Source organism: Narcine bancroftii, chromosome 9, assembly GCF_036971445.1.
Source record: "Narcine bancroftii isolate sNarBan1 chromosome 9, sNarBan1.hap1, whole genome shotgun sequence".
In the NCBI taxonomy this organism is placed as follows: Eukaryota; Metazoa; Chordata; class Chondrichthyes; order Torpediniformes; family Narcinidae; genus Narcine; species Narcine bancroftii.
The window spans coordinates 95,024,677-95,046,573 of NC_091477.1; the positions used below are offsets into that span (position 1 = coordinate 95,024,677).

The 21,897-nt window shown below is 38.5% G+C and overlaps 1 protein-coding gene and 1 non-coding gene across 2 annotated transcripts in view; both read left to right on the plus strand.

The window, feature by feature from the left end:
* The window catches only part of nlgn1 (neuroligin 1), a 437,869-nt gene that overhangs the window by 19,242 nt on the left and 396,730 nt on the right, over nucleotides 1-21,897 (plus strand). The window contains exon 3 of the mRNA XM_069896960.1: nucleotides 1,316-1,397. The gene's annotated coding sequence lies outside the window, so the exon portion shown is untranslated. The remainder of the gene's footprint in view (nucleotides 1-1,315; nucleotides 1,398-21,897) is intronic.
* Nucleotides 16,663-16,769, plus strand: LOC138743744 (U6 spliceosomal RNA). Its single transcript, XR_011345048.1, has one exon. It is a non-coding gene; the product is annotated as a U6 spliceosomal RNA (small nuclear RNA).

Below are 21,897 nucleotides of genomic sequence, written 5' to 3' on the forward strand. Positions count from 1 at the left end.
TGCCGGTAGAGGACCCATGATTCGGAGCTGAACAGGAGTGTGGGTATGACAACGGCTCTGTATACGCTTATCTTTGTGAGGTTTTTCAGTTGGTTGTTTTTCCAGACTCATTTGTGTAGTCTTCCAAAGGCGCTATTTGCCTTGGTGAGTCTGTTGTCTATCTCGTTGTCGATCCTTGCATCTGATGAAATGGTGCAGCCGAGATAGGTAAACTGGTTGACCGTTTTGAGTTTTGTGTGCCCGATGGAGAAAGTCATATAAATTATACAGATACGTAAAACACAAATACTGGTGGGGTCAATGACCCCTACAGAAACCTAGGTACAAACAACCAAGGTAACCAAGTAACCAAAGGTGAGGAATAAAAAGAATAAACAAGCACATCATCTGTGCCACATCCCACTTCATTGATCCCAATTGTTTCCCTGTTGGGATGGATTTTTTTAGTAACCTTTTTCCAAAGGGGAATAGTCATATCTGCATTACCAATATATTTCAGATAAGTTTTCCACACTCTAATGATTGGAGTTTTCTCCAGGGGGATGCAGCTCTGCATTTCCATATTCCATTGTGTAATATTTAGTTGGGAGTCAGACTTCCATGTGACCACCGTACATTTCCTGGCTACCACCAAGGCGATCTTCACAAACTGAATTTGGTACTTGGAGAGTATAAAACACACATCCATAATGTTTCCAAGAAGGTACAATTCTGGATCTTGTGGAAAATCCACCTTTATAATTTTATCAGTATATCCCCAGGGTCCTTCCAGAAGGATCTCTTTGAACACAGCCAGGTTGAATGGATAAAGGTTCCAATCTCCACACCATTCCTAGAGCACATTGCCGAGATTTCTGGTTTTATGATATACAGTTGATGCAGAAAGTTGTATTGCACCAACCTGTATCTGGCATTAATAATCACTGTTGTGCTGTCCAGACACAAATCTGACCAGCACCTCTCTGGATTGTTGTGCCTAAGTTCATCCTCCCATCTTTCTCTTGATCTATGTAATCCAGGCTTTGAGCCCTCACTTTGGAATATGAAATACATTATAGAGAAAAGCGTACACTCATTCCCCCTTGAATTAGAATCTCCACATCACTACACATGGGCAGTGTCATAGATGGTTGGAACTTCTAATGTTAAGTAGTTCTTAAGTATTTGATTTTTAAAAATATTTTCACAATTGTATTATTGTGTCATGTACTTTTCCTAGTAATTGCATTGATATTGCATTTCCTTATGCTTTTTTCTGCTGCATTTTGTTGTAATTGGCATGATTTTTACAAAGAATTTATATATTTTGTTGCAGAATAAAATTTGGCCGTAGCACAGCAAACAAAAAAGAAGTGTAGGAATATGGTGTGAAAATTGTGAAATCATTGTAGTTACAGGTGAGGTAAAAATTTACCCTTTCATATTGCAAAATAAATTGGTTTACTATGTTTTATTTGTGAAATACATATGCTTGTTTATAGTGCTAGATTAGTTGTTTTAAATTTGCAATAGACTTAATACCAAGTAAGAGGTGTTGGTTTGTTGTAAGTGTGTGTGGGGGGGGGGGGGGGGGGTAGGGGTGCATGAGGGATGTAGCCTGGGATTCAAGGGTGTGGCAGTCTGAAAATGTTTTGAAACCACTGCCATAACTCCAGCTTCATGCATTTTCAGTAATCAATATCCATAATCAACGTGAGCTAAGCTGTGCTTCTGGAAATATAGGCCTTTGAAGCAACTATGATTTAAATTTTCCATTTGGATTCTAACTCCTTAGCTATTTCAAATTAATATTCTGTTTGATAAAATACTCCATTTCTCCTTATTCAGCCTACTTATTTAGCATTTGCTACAGTTCAATTGGAAACAGTCTCTCAAAGTAATGTGGGACATTTTAAAAAATCTTACAAGATCTCTATTGCCGTCATATTTCTTGTATATACAATTGTACCCCAACTTCTGAATTCCATGTCACACCTTTCAATAATATCTATCTTTTAAAGATTCATTGATGTCAGTTTTGTTCAATTTCAAGTTTATTATTGCATGTATCAAGTTGCAGTGATAGAGACTGTTTTAAGAGCAGACAAGTAAAGACCTCATGCATGGTACAAGACACAGAACCAAGGTGTTACGGAGAGAAATCAACTTGGTTTGGAGCAAAGGCTCCAAATTTTATGATTTTTGATGTTTATCCTCGATTCCCACCTTCCTCTATTTCCTTGTCCCATCGGTATTACATTACAGTATTTCAACGCTACAATTCCACAGAGACACCTTTTTTTTAAAAGCCATCCTGCCTTGTCACTTGCAAAGACAACAATGTGAACGATCCAAGATTGCTTACCAATTGTTGATGGGGTTAACAATGAAAAGTAACACATTTTAAGAGAGATACATTTCAACAACCAAAAATGTTATTTGTTTAAAACTGCAATTATCGATAAATTTTTGAATGACGTGACTATGCTGACATCACCTCTGATGTTTACGGATCACCTTAATATTCCTAATGTTCATTGTGCTCATCAAGACGAATTTGACATATAGTCAACTCAGGTGAATTATTTGCAACCCCTGACTCGAATGAAAGCAACTCAGGAGGAATGGGTATTTATGAGGGAAGTGGTTCTATTCGGTATTCTTTTAAAGAAAATATCATTTGTGAGGTTTAAGATTTTCTCTGCAGCTGCAAACGATTTAATATTTGTAATGATTGCATTTGAAAATGGAGGCATTATATCAGAAAAGGAAAGGCTATGTGAGCATCATTAAAAATACAAGACGTAATTCAAAATTGAATAGCTCCAAACCGCTGTGGAATTCTTAAGGCTTTCCGAAATCGAATGAAGTGGGATACATGTTTTAAAAAAAAGACAAGGGAAAAACCAAAACATTAAAAACCCTTTGATTTAATGATAGGATCTTGTTTCTACGTTCAGCGATATTATGTAGATGAATTTGTATATTTTGAGAAGGGGGGAGAGATAATTAATGCTTTGTCAGAAGTATGCCAAGCGCTGGGGTGAGGGTGGTGGGTTAAAAAAAAACAAGGAAAAGTGAGTGGGAAACAACATCCAAACCCCCTCGAAGAAATCATGAAAACTTTGTGGTAAGTGCCAGTGATAAAAATCTGTTGTCTAAGATTGTCGGTTTAAACTGACCATTAACATGACAACTTACTAATTCTCAAATGTATCGCTGGCAGGCTTCTAAGCGAAAATATACAATTTTCACTTTTAAATTCGGAGACTGGGCTGGCAACCACATATTCAAAATGATTATTTTTTACCCGACGATGTATATGGTGACTCAGGAATCTGACTTACGAATGTCATGATTTTATAGTGGAAATGACAGCGAACACTGGAATATTTATAAGATTCTGGAGGTTTTGCATTAAAAAATAAATTCCGAACAGTCAAAATTGGTAATTCACGAATATTTTTGCAATAACTACTACTACAAATAAAAACGTGAAACCCAGGACAATATTCACATTTCTTCATTTGTTTTTGTTTGCAGTGTTTATTTCTTTCTGTTGCCCTTTCTCACTGATCTCTTGCGGATAACGCTGCCGGGTCCATTGTTGAGTGTATTTTAACAATGCGGAAAGATAATGTACAATGTGTGCTGTATGGACATTTATAATTCAAAATGTGAAGCTTTGGAAAAAAAACCAAACATTTTTACACATTTGGATTTCAGAAACGTGTTCATTGTTTCCTCTTGTTCTGAGAGCATAGATCACCATTGTATAGCCACCATGCTGGTAGTTGATTGCCCCCGCAATGAGCTTTTCAACTTCATCCACTTCATGGCCAACTTGCACCCCGATCTCAAACTCACCTGGTCCATCTCCTACAACACTCTCCCCTTTCTGGATCTCTCTGTCTCCATCTCGGGAGACAAGCTTTCCACCAACATATTCTACAAACCTCCAACTCCCACAACTATCTGGACTACACTTCCTCACACCCTGTCCCCTGCAAGGATTCCATCCCCTTCTGTCAATTTCTCCCCTGCATCTGTTCCCAGGATGAAGTCTTCCAGTCCAGATCTTTCCACCACCATCAACTCAGCCCTCACCAGCATTTCCTCCATTTCCCGCTCATCTGCTCTGGCTCCCTCTGCCTCAGGATGCAACAAACATAGAATCGCCCTTATCCTCACCTACCACCCACCAGCCTCTGCATCCAACACATTATCCTCTGGAATTTACGGTGCTTACATCAGGATTTCACTACCAGACACATCTTCTCCTCTCATCCCCTCTCTGTCTTCTATAGGGACCGCTCCCTCCATGACTCCCTCAAGCACTCATCCCTTCCCACCAATCACCCCTGGCTCCTTTCCCTGTGGCCACAGGAGGTGCCACATCTGCACCCTCACCATGGTCTGGAGCCCCAAACAGGCCTTTCATACGAAGCAACACTTCACTTGGGCTGGTTTACTGAATCCAGTGCTCCTTTTATGGCTTTCTCTACATCAGAGAGACTGGGCACAGATTGGGAGATCGCTTCACTCCATCCATATCAGAGTGTCAGAGACTTCCCAGTAGCCAACCAGTTCAGTTCTGTGTCGCACTCCCACACTCACTTGTTTATCCATGGCTTTATGTACTGTCCCACCAAGACCTCCTGCAAATTGGAGGAAAAACACTTAATTTTCTGTCTGGGCACTCTCCAGCCAGATGGCATTAACATCGACTTTTCCATTTTCTGCTAACCTGCTCCCTTCTTTCCTCTGCCCCATCCCTTTCCCTTTCCAATTCTTCTCCCTCCCTCCCTTCCCCCTCCCTTCACCAAGCCATCTCTCCTTCCCTTGATCGCTGCTGTTCCCTCCTTCCTTTCCACCTATTATGTCCTGCCTTTGCAACTACCCCTCCCTCCCACTCTTTTGTTTGGATGCCTGCTGACATTTTTCCATACCTTGATGAAGGGTTCAAGCCTGAAACCTCTTGATCTGTTGAGTTTCTCTAGCTTTGGGTTTTTATTTTTACAAGTTCTGAATTTACTGGCATCTTAGTATTCATTTTCTAACATGCAGACAAGTTTTTTGCCAAGGTTAACCCTGGGCATTCCTAAATTTTGTCCATTTTTTTATTTTTAAATTTAATGCAAAGATGCACACATCTATCCATTTTAAAACAAATTCCATAACTGAGAGGTCTGCAGAAATACAGTGAGCATAGTTTTAAAAGGCTGAATGTTATGAAACTTTTGGGTGAACGTTGTGAATGAATTTACAGGTATACCCCACTTTACGAATACTCGCTTTATACATATTTGCTTTTTACAAAGAAACCTTTTATGAAAGGATTTTTGTTTTTATGAAAAAGTGGCTGGCGGGGAAGTCAGCGCATAGCTGGCAGGGCAGTCAGCATGTGGTCAACAGGGCAGTTACAGGGCGGCCTGCAGCACTGTCAAAACTCGCTGTCTTTCCGATTCTGGTAAGTGAAACTACACTATGCATACATTATTTATATAGGCTGTGTATTTATTATATAATTCCTGCTTTTACTATATGTTAGTATTTTAGGTTTTATGTGTAAAACCTTTTAGGTAGTATGATTTGGTGGGTTATTTTTTGGGTCTGGGAATGCTCAAAACATTTTTCCCCATAGAAATCAATGGTAATTGCCTTCACTTTACGCCATTTTGGCTTATAAAAGGTTCTGTAGGACTGCTCTAGTTTCGTAAAGCTTGGTATACCTGTATTTAGTTTTGGATTGGGACCAATGTGAATTGCAGAATTGTAGTAAAGATCATGATCCGACAAAAATCCATACTATTGTTATAAGGCATGAAAATGAACTCAAGAAGAAATAGAAGAAAGAATCTAATATTTTAGTGGACTATGGAATAAATAGCATTGATGATAAGCAGAATTTTTACTCCACAAATTCTTTGAACCAAGTAAATGAAATCAGCCATAGGGCACTAACCTTCCCTTAGAAACTATTTAGGACAGTCTATAGGTGGCAGTGTACATTGCAAAGGCTCGGTTTTGTCAGCATTTGTGCTGATTTTGATCTTGCCATAGGTTAAGATAAAGAATATTGGTAAATTTATTAGTCTATCAAGTAAAATATGTATTACATTTGCCAAAATTGATTAAAAATGCTATACAATAGCTATTACATTAGAATCACACAACACAGAAACACCAACCATGTCTGAGTCAGCCATCAAGTACATCTCTATACCAAACATTTGTACCATAACCTTCACTATCATTGCATCTCATGTGTTAATTTAAATTCTTAATAAGTGTTGTGAGAATATCTGCCGTTACCACCCGAATGCAGACGATGGATGAAAAAAATCTTCTTCAACTCCTCTCTAAATCTCTAACCCTTTATACCTCATGAGGATCTAACCGATCTATGCCTCTCATTATTTTTATATGTAAACAAGGAGTCCACCACAGAGAGGCAAACACAGTCAGCCTATTCACTCTCACATGGATGAAATGGTCTATGCCAGGTACCATTTTCATGTGTCTCCTCTCTAATTTGTAATCACATCTTTTCTATTGTGTGGTTATTATAACAGCACACAATACCTGTGGCTATGTAATGGATTATAAAGCCATACCTTAATTTCTTTGCTCTTATATTCTTTGCTCCAGTTAATGCAAGTATCCTGTATATCTTATCTACCAGATAGTGAATGGATAAAGTAGGAACTGGGATGCCAGTGAGTGAATGGGAGGATTTAGGAACCAAGGCCCTACAATTGGATGTGGAGCATGTGAATTGGGGCCTTGGTGACTGCATGGGGAGTGTTGGAAATGGGACTTTGGTGAATGGATTAGGAGTGTGGAAACTGATGTCTCCGTGACTGGATGGAGAATGCAGCAAATATTTCCTGGTGAGCCAAAGGGATTTCCAAATAGCTAGATGATGGATTATCAGAAATTTACTATGCATCACAATAAACAAAGGTCCAGCACTGATCACTACAGTATTCCACTGGTTACAACCAATGGTAAATGCATCCCTTTGTCTCTTCTACCAAAACACAGATCAAGAAAATGGAAATTCTGCTGCATGGATTCAGAATTGGCTTGCTTACAAGGCAGAAGGTGGCAGTAGATCTATTTATTTATTTATTTATTTCGCCTGGAGGTCAGTGACTAGTGGTGACTAGTGGTGCTCCACAAGAATCCATACTGGGATTTGGTCTTTATTGTTGTGGATAGTGTGGACAATTGGTGTAGGTTATAATGGGATATCAACAGGGTGGGAGTGGTGGGAGGACAGTGGTTAATTTTTCATTCATTGTTGTCATTTCACTCTTGAACACTGAAATTTCATCTTAAATGGTAGAATGTAGTAACAATAGCAACTTAGTCATCAGTTTAGTTTTACAGGAGCATTTCATTGGATAATTTGGTCAATTTTTTTGCCTTACTGATGTGCGATGCTTTGGAATTCTGACAATCTGGAAGCAACACTTTTAATAGGCATTTTTATGACCAAGTTTAGTGATTACTTTGGGACATGTGTGATTTATTTTATTAAAAACTATTCAGTCAATACATCACCATTGAAAAAGAAGACAGACTAAAGCTTTTTGCTGAGTTGATTGTTTTTCTAAAAATGATTTGTTTAGTTTGTATAAGGAATAACAGCTGAGGACACCAAATTCTGGCATGTGGTCAGTGCCATGGACCCCGCCACAGCAGTGAAAGTCACCCCGTTTATCAATAATCCACCCGTGGATGGCAAGTACTTGATGTTTAAACAGTTTTTGCTCAAGTCATTTGAACTTAGCCAGCACAAATGGGTCATTTGCATTCTTAACACACAGGGCCTAGGTGATCGCAACACCTCAGAATTGATGCTGGCGCTAGAGACCCTGACAGACAGACACACAAAGTGCTTCCTGTTTCAGGCCCTGTTCCTTTCCAAGTTGCCAGTCCATGATGCTACCGCAATCTCCTACGTGGACTTTGCCGAACAGCACCTCGAGGCAAGAGAAGCAGACCGGCTCTTCTTCACTTCGCAACCCAACTCCATCCATGTGCAGCCCATTTGCACAGTTGGAGCAACACCCTTGTCTGACAAGGTTGAGGCCATTCAGAACTTTCCCAGGCCCAAAACCCTCAAAAGCCTGCAGGAATTCCTTGGGATGGTAAATTTCTATCATCACTTCCTCCAGGAGCAGCAGCCACCATGTGGCCTCTCTTCAACCTTGTTAAGGCAGGTAACAAGGAGCCCAGATGGCCTGCAGAGGCACTCCAGGCATTCGAGGAGACCAAAACAGCATTTTCCAAAGCCACGGTCCTGGCACACCTGGATCAAGACTTACCCTGTCGTTAACAACAAATGCTCAGACTAGCAGTGGGTGGATCACTAGTAGTGGCCACTTGCAAACACCTCTGACCACCCAAGTTGAAGTAGAGCGCTTTTGATCATGAACTGCTGGTAATGTACCTGACCATACCCCATTTCTGGTATATCCTTGAAGGCCAAGTGTTCACGGCCTACACGGACCACAAGCCGCTGGTGCAGGCACTGGGCAAAGTCTCAGACCCCTGGTCAGCAAGGCAACAATAACACCTTTCGTACATCTCTGAATATACAACAGACATTGGCCATGTAGCGGGGAATCCAAGATGGTAGCTGACGCACTGTCCAGGCCAACGATCTCCGAGTGATGGGTGGCATCGACACAACTCAGCTCGCCAGGGACTAGGCTGAAGATGCCGACACACAAGCATACCGCACCGCCATCACCAGTCTACAAATTAAGGAATTTGCGCCAGACCCAGGAAGCCTAACACTCCTGTATGATATTTCTACAGGTCACCCCAGGCCAATCCTGCCCGCAACCTGGATATGGTGGGTATTCAACCAAGTGCATGGACTGTCTCATTCTTCTATCTGGTCAACAGTCCAGCTCATTTTGGATAGGTTCATATGGCATGGCCTTTGGCACGAAGTTTCACTTTGGGCAAAAACCTGTGTACAATGCCAGTGAGCCAAAGTTCATCAGTACACTAAAGGCCCAGTGCAACGTTTTCTGCCTTCAATAGACATGTTCGACCACGTGCACGAGGATATTGTAGGGCCTCTTCCCATCAGCCACTGTGGTTGACCGTTTTACACGCTGGCTAGACACAGAACCCATGCTGGCCTGTGACACGGAGACCTGTACGAGAGCCTTTACCTCTCAGTGGGTCGTCCATTTTGGTGTCCCTTCCTACATTAACTTTGGACTGGGGAGCCCAGTTTACCTCTTCCCTTTTGGCGTCCATGGCCAAATTCTGCGGCAGCCAGCTATCCCACACAACTGCCTACCACCCCCAATCCAATGGACTGGTAGAGCGCTTTCACTGCCATCTAAAAGCAGCCCTCAAATCATGGCTGCATGGGCCCAACTGGATGGATGAACTCCCATGGGTCCTGCTAGGGAGCAATGAAACATGCACGAGACCCATTTTCCACCAAATGTTGCCTGCCTTAGAAACTTGTTTTTTAAAAAAGGAGCATGAGTAACCATTAAGTCTGCTCTTCCATTCACCATGATCTTGGCTAATCCTTTAACACAATACCATATTCTCGTTCTCTTCTAATACTCCTTGATGCATTTTGAAACTGGAAATCTTTCTTTTTCATTCTTAAGTACATTTAATGATCTGGCTTCTGCAGAATTCTGTGATGGAGTATTCCACAGACTCCCTAGCCTCTGAGTGAAGACATTTCTTCTCTTAAATGTCTTGCCTTGTATCCCAAGGCTAAGACCATTTGTTCAAAACTAACCAGGCAGGGGATAAATCTTCCTTGCATCCAGCTTGAAATGCCATGTTAGAATTTTGTACATTATAATGAAATTTAAATTAATTCTCCAACATCCAGAAAATACAGGCTCATCTCTGCTCATATGACAACCCTTTGAATACATTTGTCCCATCATCTCAAGAATCAGTCTGATGAACCTTGCATTTCCTCAATTTCAAGAAGACTAAAAATGTACATTTAAAAAAAAACCCAGAATGCTATATTGTAGTAAGGTATCTTTGCTCTTGTACCCAAAATCTCTTGATAGGAAGGCCTGCTCAGATGCATATTTGCTTTTAGTGACGAGTGTCCATAACCCCCATCTCTTCCCTCACATTGTGGCCATCACATCAAAACATTAATATTAATCTTTGATGGTATCACATACCTTACCTAATACTGGATCATAACCTGTCTACCATCATTATCACGATTCAATGTATTGTTGCTGGATTTGCATTGAATTACCAGCAGCATTGAATATGTGGTATAAATTGGAATTTACTGGTCAATATTCCCAATTTAGACAACATATTAATCGCTGTTATTTTGTAATTTAATAAAGAAACAAAGTAAACCCTGTTGGCATGGGAGAGGGCTAGTCAGGTACAGTATCTCTTCTGTTAGCAGAATTTTGAAAGCTAATTACACTTTAAAATCAATCATTATCTGTCAAAATGGCAATATTCTACTTCACTTGGGTCCTAAACATTGGTTTGAAAGTAATGTCTTTCCTATCATCATTAATAATTTTCATTCATTGGTCTTGGAAATCATAAGTGACTGAGAAAATAATGAATCAGAAGTAATAAGCACACATAGTAAAGATATTGCCTACATTACTCATATTTGGATGCAGAGTTTATTTGAAAACTGAAGCAGATGTATTCTGATTCAAAATCAGATCACGGTTAAGGAAATATGGAGGTAGATCTGCTATTTACTTGGCCATAAGCTCACATTTGAGAAAGGCACTTTCATGCTTCCCTTCACTTTCTGGGGAAGCATGGATTTGCGTGTTGTATTTTGCAAACCAAAATATTTTTACACCCAATTGCCACATTGATGCATGAGATTATCAACATTTTGTGCATGATTTTACATTTAAAATTATCAAAATTCTGAAAGACAGCTATATCATGGACACATAAGTGTGTAGCTTTAAGTGCTGTGGGCATGGATGTTTTTGCAAAAAGAATGTACTTGTTTATGGCCATAGTGGCTTTGAACATGTAACTTAGCCATAAATGTAATCTGGGTTGACAAGAGCTCTGAAAGAATAAGAATATGTCAGCAGTTTTTTATTTATCATTTTAAAATGTATTTATTCTCTTCACTATTTCTGTCATCTGGTTAAAACTGGGCAGGTTTTTTCCTTTCCAGAATACTGTTCTATGAATGAAATTTGGTAATTTATCATATCATTTGACCAATATTAGGGACTTCCATGAAAATTGAAAGCAAAAGTACAAAATAATTTATTTCTGAATGATCAATTCCACCCAAACAGCTTGAAATGAAATATTAAAATTATTAGCACTTACGGCAACATTCTAAAAGCTTGTTTTAGCGTATTTTACATTTTGTTTTTGACTAAAAAATACAATACTTTTTCTGCTGATTAAAAAAACATATCTGCGTCTTGAATGATGTGGAAACTTTGAATAACAAGATTGTGCAAAAAAAAAATTGCCACAGCAACAAAAGAGCTCACTGGAACACTTCCTCAGGAACAAATTTGCAATTATTCTGAGGTGATAAATGACAATCAAAAGATGAACCCACTATGTTGGATTATGTTTGGAAAATTGAAAACAATGTTGGGCACAATTGGAAGAGTGCACACCTTTTATTTTTATTAAATCATCTGTTATATGAATTTATTAGCTTTTGTTTTAAAGGGCATATGTTTTGAATGAAGAGGAAACTTGTTTTGAGACAAACTTGGTCAGATTTAAAGATAATGCATCACAATCTTTAAAATTCAAATATTAATTCAATCATAATTCATAACTTGTGGGAATTGTGTTCTTGTGTTAATTTATTTTACAGATGTTTTCAAATTGTTTAGAACAATATTCCTTTTATAAGATTTATTTATTATAGTCCATGGAATATTTATAGGTTCAGGAAACACTAGAATATTTTGGATTGTAATTCTGCTAAATATTTAATGTTAATAAGAAAATAATTCTGTTTTCCTATATTCCCCAACATAATCCATATATTCCATGAACAACACAAGTAAATTAGAAATAAGAAATTAGAAATATTTTTGAGCAGATCATATACAAAGTTGTTGGAGTCTCCTTCTAACTTTGTTTAACCTCTAGAGGGAGATGAATAACCACAAATGAAGCATTACATTTTGCTAAACATTTCTGTATCCTCAAAAAAGCAATTACACAAAACTTGAAATTTAATATTGAAGTTGCATCCTCTCCTCTTCTTTGACCTTGTGTCAAAGGGTAGGGGAATTTAAACCGAAAGGTATAGATTTAAGGTGAAAGGAAAAAAAGGAACCCAAGGGGCAACCTTTTGCATTCAGAGGGTGGTGGGTATATGGAATGAACTGCCAGAGGAATTGGTAAAAACAGGTACAATTGAAAAGTTCAAAGGACATTTAGACAGGTACATGGATTGGAAAGATTCAGAGGCATAGGAGCCGAAAGTGGGCAAACAGGGCGAGCTTGGCAAGACAACTTGGTCACCATGGACAAGTTGGATTGAAATACCAGTTTCCATATGGTCTAGTTAAATCATTCTCTTTTCTATTTTGTTTTCATCATCTTGATAAAATTGTAACATTCCTTACTGACCTGGTCATGTTTGGCACTTACTTCACTGGGATGGCTACTGCTGCATTTCAGAGATTGTAATTTCAATAGATCACTACTATGTATGCACTGCCAAAATCAGAATCACAACATTATTGAGTGACAGATATTGCCATGCCTGCTACCCATTCCATAATTCCAATGATGGAATCTAGTGGTTATCAACAATTATTTTACTCTTTATACAGCAAAGCCAATGTGGGGATTGGTAGATGCTGCATAAGTGAGTTTTTTGGTTGCTTGAGACTCACTCTTACAATGCCTAACTATTATACCTGCATTAAGAATAAACAGTTTAAAAGACAAAAAATATTATATTGTACTTATACTGAACAAACTCCACTTGCATGAATATATAAACTTTAAAGCGTTTTACTTTATTTTCAGTCATATTATTTGAAAACATTTAACTGTTGCTGAATCTCCAGGTTTCTCCCCCTCCATGGAATTGCCTGAAAGACAAATAATAACATTATAGACACTAAACACCTCTTCCCCAAGTTTATAGATAAAGCCTTTCTAATATACTTAATAATATACAAATAAAGATAAAGACTCTTACTAAGCAGGGATAAGGAGACACTTTAAGAGAGTCACCCCAATGGCGAGTGGCATCAACCAGCTCTTCATCCTGGGCAAAGCCATTTTATTCAAACACAAGTTTATTCAAACAGCAGCTATAAACAAAGCATGAGCAAGGCACTCCGGTGGCTGAATATTTGCTCCCAGCAAAGGTTTATGTATTGCTTCAGAAAACATTTATTTTACAAATTTTAATTTTTATTTATTTTTTTATTTATTCTTTTAAAATATATTTTCCTCCATTATTTTAGTTAGTTGCTTGAGATTGCAGTTTGCTTGAATTCCAGATAGCAGGGTTTTTTTTTTACATAGTCACAAATGGGCACAATGTAAACGATGGCTGTATGATTTTTGGCCAAGCTAAGGTACTTTGGCATACTCACACAGTGGGAAAGTATTCTTAAAAGGATAATATGCTATTACAATAATATAATCATCTACATTATCAAGGATGATCTATCTGCAGGAGTAAAAATTGTCTACAGAACTGATGGCAGACTTTTCAATTTTGTCCATCTCAAGTCCAAAAACAAGACCTCCATGAGTTCCCTCATCGAATTCCAATATGCAGATGACAACAAGGTTGCAGCTCTTTCAGAATACCACCTACAACTGCCTTTGACCATGCATACACAAAACTTGGACTTAAAATCAATCCAAAAAGACTAAAATCATCTACCAACCATCACCAACTGAGACAAATCGGATAGAACAATCAATTCAACTTGGCGAAACAACCCTGGAAAATGTGGACCGCTTTCCATATTTTGGAACTCACCTCTCTTCCAATGTCAACCTTAGTGACGAGATTCAACATCATCTTAAATGTGCTGGAACAGCTTTTGGATACCTCTAAATAAGAGTCTTTTATGATTGTGACATTCAAACAGACACCAAAATGTTAGTGTAGAAAGCAATGTTAATCCCAATGCTTCTGTACTCATTGGAAACCTGGACAACATACCAACAAGATCTGAAGGCACTTGAAAAGTTCCATCAGTGTTGCCATTGAAACATCTTAAATATCAGCTGGGAAGATAGTAGAACTAATGTCAGTGTGCTAGATGAAGCAAAAACAACAAACATTGAAGCCTACATCATTCGAATGGAAGATGAACGTCTGTCGAAACAAATCTTCTACTCCTACCTTTAAGAAGGCAAGCATAAAAGAGATGGACAACAGAAGAGATTCAAAGACTTCTTAAAAATCCAACATGAAGAAATGTAACCAACATCAATAATTGGGAAGCCAATGCCAAGGACAGAAAATTCTGGCAAACCATCATCTGAGAAGGAACAGCTATTTTTGAAGCCAACAGATGTGCAGAACCTGAAGAAAAAAGAAGTAAATTGAAAGAGAGGCAGCAATAACCAAAGCCCGATCTGCCATCTGGAACTACTTGTCCTGAAAGTGGAAGATCTTTCAAAGCCAAGATCATAAGTCACTTGAGAGCCCATAAATAGATCAATAGAACGAAGTCCATCATCCTCGATTTAGAGGGATAGCCACGACAACGACGACGATTATATGAGTCTTGCTAGGATTTTCCACACATAGTGCAAGTTTGGAGACTCCACTGATTTTTGTGGAAATTCCAAGCCTGCTGATGTTTTTTGGCAAAGGAACATAACAATATTTTTCAATTATTTTATTTCATGCTTTTAATCCATTATTAGCATTATTGAGATTTTATTTTTAAATACTAGTTTATTTCAGTTTTAAATAATTTTTAAGTATCGCTGTATGTTGGATATTAAAAACTCTGCCCCCAACTTTGCCTTCTATGAAAGCTTTTCTGAGACATGACCTCAGTGCTATGCAGTATGTGGTTGAGTTGCCATTTTGACCTTGCTACTTGGATTAGAAGACCAGCAATATTGGATAGCTAAATTTGGGGTTGTCAATGTTGCTTGCAGTTACTGAAGATAGTGGATGGTGTATGGCAAGTTCCAACATATGGTTCATTTGTGTACTTTTTGATGTATCTTCATTGAAAGCTATAACTTTTAACTGCATGTTTTGTAAGACAAGCATGGACCTTTGTTTCATTTTGCACATCCAAATGTACTTCATATAGGGATGTGTATATATATATATATATATATATATATATATAACCTTGTATTTTTACACAAAATAAATGAGATGAAGATGCATTATTATGTGGACAGGAATAGTATATAAGAGATTATAAATTTCTGTATTGAAGAAGGCAAATCAATCCAGTGACAGTCTGGGCAAGTCTTTAACCAGATCCAATGATAATCCAGTTTTTAAGGACTTGTATCTTTCTGTCCTGTTCTTTTTTCAAATAGTTTTCAAATATAATTTTAAATAATTTTTTTAGCTGAGTTGACAGAATGATGTAAGTCCAAAAATATAAACAGAAAATTCAAAGAACTGTACAAACTTTAATTCACATGTTTAAAGGTAAAATATGTGACTCTGTAAAATATGTGCACTTTATATTTTCTATTTTGTTTCAGCTTTCCATTTCCATTCCCACTTTATTATCTGATTTTCTTAAGCCCTTGTTTATCATTCTTAGTGTCATTCACCAGCACTTGCATCCAATATCCTTACTATAATGTAGATTCTGAAATTGCATTCAATACTCAAACTGTGCTCTAAATTATCCTGTCCAAATTCAACTTCATGGCTTTATTTCATTTATAATTTTTGCTCCTACATATATTTCATTCACCTAAATAGGAAACTTACATATGCTTTTCTGGCATTTTCCTTATTGTCAGGATTTTAAAATATGTATTACTAGATATTTCTAATTCTCCCATTGTTTTTCAAACTATGATTTCTTATACTTTGTTCATTAATGTTCATTAATGTGCTTCCTTGTAATTTTCTACATTGATCCTGATTTGCCCAAAGCACCCCATTCAACCTAGTCTTCTTGTCATCTTTATTTATTGCAGCTTGCTCAGGTACATATTTTGGCATATTGAAAACTCCAGATATCATTGCTAGCATGCAATGTTAGTTATACTTAACAGATTTCAGATTTATTGTCAGAATACATACATGACATACCCTGAGATTCCTTTTTTCTGTGGGCATAACAGAATTACCATTAATTGGTAATGCAAAAATAAACTGTACACAGCTAAACATGTAAACAAATAAAAGAACTGTAAACAGATAATGAATGTAAACAAACTGACTGTGTAATACAGCGAGAACAAAAATAAAATCAATAAAGTGCACAAGAAAGCGTCCTTAAATGAGTCTCTGATTGAGTTTGTTGTTGAAGAGTCTGATGGTGGAGGGTTAGTAGCTGTTCCTGAAAGTGGTGGTGCAAGTCTTGTGGCACCAAAAGCTCTTTCCTGATGGCAGCATCGAGAACAGAGCATGTACTGGGTGGTGTGGGTCTTTGGTGATTGCTGCTGGTCTCTGATGGCAGTGTTCCCTGTAGATGTATTCAATAGTGGGGAGGGTTTGTGCTCGCTTCGGCAGCACATATACTAAAATTGGAACGATACAGAGAAGATTAGCATGGCCCCTGCACAAGGATGACACGCAAATTCGGGAAGCGTTCCATATTTTAGAAAAACAAATAGTGGGGAGGGTTTTACCTGTGATGTCTTCGGCTGATTCCAATTCCCTTTGGAGGGCTTTACGCTCAGAGGTATTGGTGTTCCCAAACCAGACCATGATGCAGCTGATCAGCAAACTTTCCACCACACCTCTGTAGAAATTTGCCAGGGTTTCAGGTGTGATACCAAACCTCCACAAACTCCTGAGGAAGAAGAGGTGCTGATGTGGTTTCTTCATGGTCCCTTTGGTGTGTTTGGTCCAGGAAAGAGCCTCTGAAATAGTGACTCCCAAAAACTTAAATTTGCTCACCCTCTCCACCTCTTGATTCCCCCCCATTGATCACTAGATTCTATACCTCTGGTTTTCATTTCCTGAAGTCAACAATCAGCTCCTTAGTTGAGTTCAAGGTTGTTGCTGATGCACCATTCAGCCAAGTTTTAAATCTCCATCCTTTATGCTGACTTGTTTTCTTTCTTTATACAACACATTAATTACCATGGTTTCATTGGAAAATTTGTAGATGGTGTTACTGTACCGAGCTACAGTCATAGTTGTAAAATGAGTAGAACAGGGTGCTAAGAACACAGCCCTGTGGTACTCTGGTACTGATGGAGATTGTACAGGAGATGTTCTTACCAATCCTCACTGATTGTGGTCTGGAGGTGAGGAAATCCATGATCCAATTACATAGTGGATTGTTAACCCCCAGGTCTTGGTGTTTGCTGATCAGTTTTGAGGGGATGATGGTGTTAAATGCCAAAATGTAGTCGATAAAGAGCATCCTGATGAATGCATCTTTGCTGTCCAGGTGTTCCAGGGCTTTGTGTAGAGCCAGTGAGATGGCATCCACCTGTTATTACAATAGACAAACTGGAATGAATCCATGTTACTGCTCAGTCAGGACCTGATATATGGTACTTCATCACTATTGCTGTAAGTGCTACTGGTCAATAGTTATTAAGGCAGGTTACTTTATTCTTCTTGGGCACTGGTATGATTGGCATCTGTTTGAAACAGGTGGGTACCATGCCATGTTGGAGTGAGATACTGAAGATAATCCATGAATACCTTGTTAAGTTGGTCAGCACAGATCTTTAATACTTAGCCAGTTTCTCCATCCAGCCCAGATGCTTTCCTCGGATTCACTCTCCTGAAGGCAGGATACATGCCATCCTCAGATACGGACAGGATGGGATCATCAGGGGTGTGGAGGAGGTCAGGCGTAGAAGGCATTGAGTTCTTCTGGGAGAAAAGCTTTGCCATCTGCTACTCTACTGGATTTAGTTTTGTAACAGGTTATGGCAGTTAGTCCCTGCCACAGCTAACGGGTGTCCCTTGTTGTTTCCATTTTCATCCAGAATCTTCACTTCACCTGGGCAATAGCTTTCCACAGGTCATACCTACTCCTGCTGTACTGATTTGGATCTCCAAACTTAAATGCCTGTGATCTGGCTGTCAGCAGGTTCCTGATTGATTTGTTCATCCAGGGCTTCTGGTTGGGGAAACCCCTGAATGATTTAATGGGGACACACCCATCCACAGCTGTTTTGATAAAGTATGTGATTGCCTCAGTGTACTCATTCAGATTCTCAGCAGAGATAAGTTAGGAATAACACGAGTTTCATTACCAATTCACATCCTGTCAATTCAAAGATCATTAACTTAACATCGTGTCTTTTGAATCTTTATCTATATAACATCCACCAAGTTTGCTTTATGTCCTTTGTTATTGAATCAAAATAAAATAAAATTATGACCTCTCTTCTATGTAGTGCGAAGAGTTGCACTACAGAGAAGAGGTGGAAAATCCCATGAATAGTGCGAGAGTAATAACTTGAGACTCAACATGGACAAGACAAAGGAGATGATCATGGACTTCAGGAAGACCAAGAAAGACCACCCTCCACTACACATCAACAACTCTGTAGTATTGTGGTCACTCATCATCACTTGTCAGGAAGGCGCAACAGCGACTGCACTTCCTGAGAAGCCTGAAGTGGGCAAGGCTACCAGCCACAATTATGTCATCCTTCTGAAGGAGCTTTATGGAAAGTGTCTTGCTGGCTGCATCACAGTGTGGTATGGTTGCTGCAGAGAAATGGATTGGAGGTCAATCTACAGGACCATAAGAGTGGCAGAGAGGATCACTAGAGTGTCCCTTCCCCCCCCCCCCACCCCCACGCCACTTCTGCCATTGATGTGATATACCGGGATCATTGTCTGAAGAGGGCATGCAAAATCATTGAGGATCCTTTCCACCCTGCACACAGCATCTTTCAACTGCTCCCATTGGGAAGACCTACAGGAGTATCAGAGCCAGCACCACCAGCTGAGGACCAGCTTCTTCCCACGGGCAGTGAGACTGCTGAATGACCAAAGGAACTGCTCACACTAACCATCGAAGACTCATTTGTACTAAACAATATTTATATATTTATTTTTATAGATAAAATACCTGTCCTGCATATGTATTATTTGTCTGTACGTGTGTTATCTCTGGTTGTGTGTGTGTTTTGCATCGAGGACCAGAGAACGCTGTTTCATCGAATTGTACATGTACAATCAAATGATGATAAACTTAACTTTAAAATTAAAATGAGTGCTTATTGTCCTTTAATTGCTTCTGCCTTTCTGAATGCTCATTAACAACATCCTATGTTATGTTCTGTCATGGGAATAACCATTAGTCTGGTTTGTATTACTGGCTTCCTTGGAGGCTCAAGCTCATAAACAGGTGTCTAAGATGAGTCATAGAATTATTGTAGTTGACATAGGATTTCCTTGAACGTCCCTTTTGATTATTTATCTGCAGTTGTATTTCTTTCATACTCTTCTTTGGAACCCCTGCTGTCTTACACAAAATATTTGCAATAATTTATTAGTTTGGTTATAGTATTTCCTATCCATAGGTAAATTATTTAATTGGCCCCAAAATTCATCGTGAGTCTAATCAGTTTTACCTTTAACAAGCCACTGGTTTGCTGCCAGCAATGATCTAGAGATTTAGATTTTTTTAAAACTAATTTTATTTCCATTATTTCTCTAATGAATGTGTAGTCTGTGGCGTATTTAAGGAAGTCCGCAAAAGATTTCCAGAAGAATATATGTTTTAGGAGTTTAACGATCTTATTCTGAGCAACTCTTTTTCTTATGTGTTAAGTCCGAGGGTGCAAAATAAAACCAAGAATTGCAGCATTGAAAAAAGGTGAACAGTCAAAAGACAATTCTATGGCCAAGGGAAGATGTTAAGCAGTGGGTCGCCGCTAGGTGTAACTGTGCGCCGTTTTGAGAAGAAGCAAACGGTAAAACCTGTGTCAAAAAGCTCATCACCGAAAACAGATTTCGGAAGCTGTTCGAGAAATGCATCCGAACTGTGCACGGTTTATAGCGTAAAGACCTTAAATTCCTTCGGGTCGTCTGAGCTAAGGATGGAAACCACAGAGGAAGGCGGGAAAAATTAGGCATTTCGGAATCTAAGTTAAAACACCACTGGAATCCTTGTGGCTCGGATTATACCGGTGGATATAGTTGAACGATTGCTGGGTTTTAATGGTGGTGAATGCAAAGAACTATTACAAATTCGACAGTTTTTGTTCCATTGCTGCTGAATGGCAGTGAGCTGACTAATATCTCAGCTGAAAGTGCCGAGTGCATCGCATCGTCGAATAGAGTGAAAAGGGCAAGAGCAACGAAGATTCTTCAAGTCGCGTGTTTCTTTTTAGCATCATGTACACGAATAGCGAATAAATATCAACCGATTGGCAAGATCACAGATTGTGAGAACTTCTGGCGCTGGTAAATAATTTTGCGTTTCTTTTTATTGTAAGTATACGTGACCTATACGTATAATGTCCAGTGGGTATAGTTCCATGAAAAATATACTTGTTAGTATGTGAGTCAGTTACCGATCTCGGAGATGTATCATAAACAGTGATGCAGTTTTCAAAAAAAAAATGCTAAGATTGTAGTCGGATGGTTGGTTTTACAAACTGAAAAAAATATAAAGAAGGGTTTTTTTTTTGGTGTGTGTGCATCTTGTCCGTTATATCTGTCCAAATTACTAGTATTTTTTCATTTCAATTGCACATCTTTCGTCGCCTGTACCATTAGCGGATCGAATCAATTTCCAGCAGATTTAATTCAAATGAACCGCACAAATTACATGATATTAATTTACTAATAATTAAGAGGAGTTGAGGTTGCATTACATATCGAAGTGGGGCATGATGTCACAAATATGTAAAAAAATACATAATGGCCTCAGAATAATTGTACAAGATCATATTGCTGAGGCAGTGCAGTCTTTAATCTGTTCTATTTTAAACTATATGTAATTATTTTTACGTTTTGGTTTGCTTACGGCGTGTTTTCGTAGCTTTACAAACATTGTAATAAATACACTCGATGTGCTCATTGATGTGGATTATAACATTTTTGTTGGAAAATTGCTGTCGTTATCAAGCTGAAAATGGGTCTTAATTCAATATAATATAAAATACGACATATACAGGTTTTAATTAAATTTCATAACCCATTGCCAAAACAAATGATAAATTTATTTCACGTCAATCTCTATTGCCACTGAAGAATTATAATGGTGGCATTTGTGCCGGGTACCTGATGTTTTCTAAGGAAGTAAGTTGATTATTCATGAATTGATTAAAATGCTGCACGGTTCTTTACGGAAAACTGAAAGTGTTCAATATTTTCCCTCAAGAATAATTTATAGTCTCATTTGTTAAGAATGTTACTCGGCTTTGGTCGGTTGGAGAATTAGGGATAATCATTTTTAAATAATAAAAACGATGCTCGTCGAAAGACGTTCTTGAACCCTTCAGTGCATTTACATGTGCAGGAGAACTCGGTTCAGTTTCGTCAAGGCGTCGTATTGAGCAACATTATATAATTGCAGGTATCAAAAATGTGATTTAAGTACAACAATCTCCTCAACACACCCATTTTCTGAGAATAGCTAAAAGAATTACCCGACCTGCTTCAGCGAAAACCGAGACCCATAGCCTCAGGAAATATGGGAAACGTTTTTAACGACTACAAAACATTCTTAATATTCAGATATTAGATCGAATATTTTTGTTTTGGGATCAAGGGGTTCTGTGCGCAGTATACAGAGCTGATCG